We start from the raw sequence: 5,042 nt of genomic DNA on the forward strand, positions 1-5,042 counted from the left end.
TTTCAACTGGACACCAAAAACTCTCTTAATGCTTTCAAGAGAGCTTTCAAGCAGCAGCTAGAACTGCTGGGGCAAACACTGACACTACCTTCAAGCCTGGCCCTGGAAGAAAGAGTTTCTGTAACTGGCAATAATACAGTGTGAATTCATGGATTCTCCTGAAAACAAAATGCTCAGCACTTTTCACATGCTAGGAACTGCCACGGCAGGTATTAAGGGGAAAAGATACAACAGACTGACTTGTCCACCTGTCAGTGATGATGTGTATGTCCAGTTCCTCTCAAAAACAAAAAACATGCCTTGCTAGAATCAATAGCTGACAATAAAGGTAAAACAGATCAGTAGTATTTTTTATTAAAACAGTAGTTTCCTGCTTGTGAAAATTGGCATAGCTCAATGTGCTCCCAAGGTGCCAGGAAGTTCGTCTCAGAAGCTGCTGGGAGATTGTAGCTCAGTCACTTCCCATGCTAAAAACCAGAGCGTTGTGCCTGCCGTTCTCCAGGGCTGGCACAGGAGTCAGTACAGGGACAAGACCATAGCCAGGCTTGCAGCACACGTTTGAAAACGAGGATGTTTCAGGCTTAGTATTTTTGCTCCTTGACACTGCCATGGAAAGACTGCCTGGACCCAGGTTGCAGCAGCCTCTGTACGTTCTCCGGACCTCAAAAGTTGCAGGCTTGGTTTTCGGTGGGCCAGGAATGCTAACCCAGCTTCCAAAATTGTCAGCGCACATTTCAGAGCAGCGTTTCGTGTGCTCAGAACACAAGTGGAATTCCCAAGTGAATACACTTGTTTAATCTTCATTTGTCATCTCGGGGATAAGTATATGCTGCTTCTCTGACCTCAGCATGACACACAAAGTGCAGACTGAAGATTGTTGAAGCTTTTATCCCTTTGACTGATTTCTTTCTTGTCTTTGTTTCAGATTTCAGGGATCTAAGGTGGCTTTGTCCACATTTGAGCCATACCGGTTCCTGTTTCCCTGACATGAAATAGATTCCTTGTTCATTTTGTCCTGGAGAGAAAAGATTTTGCTGTATGAGGAATGGTCGTTTTCTTGTCTCACTTTCAAAATGTATCTCTGTTTTATAGAACAAAAATAACTGATGTATGCAGGAATTAGGAAGACTTGATTTGGGGCTAGTCTATTGGTTCAAAGACAGCACCTTGGCACCCTGGACACCTTGAGCACCAGATGGATTATTTTTGGCTTCACATCAGTGTTGCATAGTGTGTAATTCCACCAAGTCTCATTCACATCCTCAGGTACGAGCATATTCAACACACTGACGCATCTCAGTCACACACACCGTAAGATGTGGCGTTACCCACCATGTTACAGCAGGAACTACAAATGAAGGGCAGAGTCCAGCCTCCCATCATACCCCCTTGGGAGCTGGGTTAGGTACTGTCCTTGTCACCCTCACTCTGTGCTTGGAAAATGAAGCACAGCAACTCCTGTCTCCTTGAGATGCTCTGTTTTAGATTGGATCTGCTGTTCTCACTATGCTCCTGACACAACCCTTGCTGAGGGGAGGAACTGAAGAGAATCCTCCCACCTCTCTTCAGTTTTGCAGAGAAACTTTTTTTGTGCCAAACATTTGAGGACTAAGTTAAGAGTTGCTGAGTTAAGAGTTTTGGTTTGCAGACGTATTAGAAGAACCCTACCTCTGAGTAACCAGGAAAGGTATGTTTAAAATTCATAGACCGTAGCTGAACTGTTCGGTGACATAGTGTTGTAACTGAATGATGGGAGGCCAACATGCTTCAGACGTCTGGTACGCAAAAGAAAAAAGGAAACTCAGTGAGTTAAAACCAAAGTTTGTTTTAAAATGCAAATGTAGTCAAGTTCTCTTGAAATTCCAGTTTGTCCCTTTCTATAAAGGGAGTGGCGTATAGAGATGTTTTCCATACATAACATATACTGGTTTCCTTTGTAAAACAGAGATTAAAAAAGTTTAAAAAAGAATGCTGTATACTAAAGGGATTTGCATATATCATAGCTGCCTAAGGAGGTTTACTGGCTCACAGATAGCAAATAAGATCATCTAGCACTCAGGCAATAAGAAGCACTGGACAGTGGAACCATGGAATCACCATGTTGGTGATTTCATTTTAGAAAGGAAATGATGGGCTTTTAGTTTTAGGGTCATTTTTTCCTAAGGAATTACAAGGACAGATTAAATGGGATAGAAAGGAGCAAGGAAATATTCAGGAGGAACACTCCTTCGATCACAGTTTGCTGCAGGGTTTAAAATGATACCCAGGATTTCCAATATTCTGTCAGACCTTCCAGGAGAAATAGACTTCATCTTTTAGAATTAATTTCTATATTTATATAGAAATATGTATTTCATACAAATACCCTTGGCTATGGCCAATATATAAAGTGCACAAAAGCGATTTCAGTATGAATTTAGAATCTTAATCTCCAATAAACCAACAATTATTATTTCTTGAATTATAGGGATATTAACTGATGTTAGTAGTACATGCTAAACTTCTAGGTAGGGCACATGATGGAAGTGTTAATTACTTCATAGTAATTGGTAGTACAAAGTAGAGGACCAACATAATTGTAAGAATGAGAAATAAAGCCATTCTTTAGTCATCACATTTTGGGAGGAAACAGACCCTTGTATATTCCCAACTGCCTATCTTGAGGAGAATCAGCATACAAATAGTTTAGATTCATAAACCTAATGATTCAACTTTCAAATCAACAACTGTCAGTACAACAGGAAGAGCTCCAGGAAACTCATGGCTTGTTTTTCTGCTGCCATATATCATGTTTGATCCCATACATGGACATAAAAGAAATTTACAGAGTTGGTTTTGCACGTGCAAATAGTGTAAGGGCAGAGAAATGTCTTTCAGTCAAGACTTAATCACAGTTTTTGGGTGTTGTCTCTCTTTCCCATAAGGGGAATGATTTGTTTCTATGACTTTAACCTGGCTGAGCATATGATGAAACCTATGATGGGAGGCCATGTCCTGCGAGTATTCTACTCCCCCTGATGTTCAACGGATCGGTCCATACTCCTAACTGCTGCAAAACTCCATGGCATCTGAAAAAATAATGATTTGGTTTAAAATCCCGATGTTCTTCAGGTACAAGCTCATTCTTGTACTAGTACGTTACTTCTCTGTAAATTGCATGCCAAGTTGAATTTGCTGTGTGAGTGTGAAAACTAAGAGGATGTGTCATTAGGCCCTGTGGAGAGCAATGGACTGGAGATAGCAGAGGCATGAGAACAGCCTAATATCAACTGTCAGGCCCAAGGGTCATAGTCACATCCTCTTATCGTCTACAGTTTGCATGTCTTCCTGGCCTTTTCATCTTCTGAAGAGAGAACTGACAACATCTGGCAATTGCTGAGGAGTACTTAGGAACACAGATTTTGTCACATCGCATAAGACCGTTTATCTCTTTGTGACCAGTCATTCTCTCTGCAGCATATACGTCAGCTCTCTAACAGCATCACGGACCTCATGCATCAGGGGTTGGAAGTCTTCTATAAGGCAGTGGTCTCCATGGGATGTGATGAAATTGTGAGATCTTTACTGGTGTTGCTGAGCAGTGACTGACTTGCCTGAGTCATCCCGGTGATTTCAGCTGTTGAATAGCTGCTCACCATTGTGAGAAAAGGCTTCCCTGTTTCACATTTTTTCCTGGTTGCTGCTTGTTTATCATGCAGTATCTTAAATCTTCCAGGTGAGTTTGGTATAGCGGTGGAGTTATGACAGCTCTCCATGGAACAACAAGGAAGGACAAAATGAACAATACTGAGGCGTATGAGTATTTTTAGAGTGTTTGATCGAGGGCTTACAGCAGCAGTTCCTTATAGCACTGCCAAGTCACTCAAGAGACGGTAATGCTAAACTAAATAAGAGGTTATTTAGTCACAGTCTTTACATCTGCGGAAGATGATTTTAAGATGACTGTTCTTTCTAATGAGTAGGTGTGATGCTAGAGCCTGAAGGTACAGCAAGAATTTGAAACCACAACAATGAGTACAAGGGGAGAGAAAAATCTAATTGGGAGAATGAGGCAGGGGGTTTCATTTCTGCCATGCCAAGGGCTTTCTTCTACGCAGAGAGTGGGAAGCTAGAACAAGGCCAGGAACTAGTCTTAATATCTGTGTGTGGAGTGTCCTTGCCTTTAACCTTTTCACTATTTCTGTTCAGTGAACCAACAGTTTGATGAGCTGTTGAGGCAGCATTTACCTTTTGGTCTTCTTTTCAGCGGAGTAGGAATGAACTTGGGGCCAACTGAGACAAGGGCTAACATAAAAGTGAGACTCGGCTAAGAGTAGGATTCAGGGAAGTAAGGAAATTTTCTCGGCTCCTTTCACTAAATAAACTTGCTCACTGTCTTTTGCAGTTTAGACGTTTTGCTGGAATGTCTGTCCTTGGTGAATGCTTAGACATAAAGTGGAAACTAAATTGTTCTTAGACATATCAATGCTTGACCAAATTGGATCCTTGTCATAATTCTCGCTTTGGCCATTTTTGGGGTAGATTGCTGTAATGCAGTCTTAGATGGAGATATTTCTGAAGACTGTGAATGTAGTTTTGCCACCTGCTAGCCTACCAGAGAGAACTAACAAAGGAGGAGCTATATACTTTTATATGGATTTGGAGAGGAGTAGATCTTCTTAACCCAGGAGAAGCATGGCATAACATATCTTTACTGGTCACCATCTGATTGCCAGTTGATGGTTTTTAAGTATAATGATCTATTAATTGTTTTTCCTTCAAGCTGTCCCGGAGAACATTCTCTCCTAGCGTAGTTCCACCAAAGTACTTGGAATACTTCATTGTTCTAATGCAAGGAGCACCTTTCGTTTGAGCGTTCCCCGTGCTCTTATCTTCAACTAAATTTGGTACTTGCCAGTCATGCCAATTACTTCTGTCCTTTCCTAAGGAATTGGTTTGAAGTGTAAAGTAGGTCAATTTGAGAGTAATTTGGAAAATAGAGTTTGTAACGATAGCATGAGATTATGATAGTCTCATTTATTGCGTGTGTGTCCTTCAGCAGG

Source organism: Fulmarus glacialis, unplaced genomic scaffold (assembly GCF_000690835.1).
Source record: "Fulmarus glacialis isolate BGI_N327 unplaced genomic scaffold, ASM69083v1 scaffold18924, whole genome shotgun sequence".
Taxonomy (NCBI): domain Eukaryota; kingdom Metazoa; phylum Chordata; class Aves; order Procellariiformes; family Procellariidae; genus Fulmarus; species Fulmarus glacialis.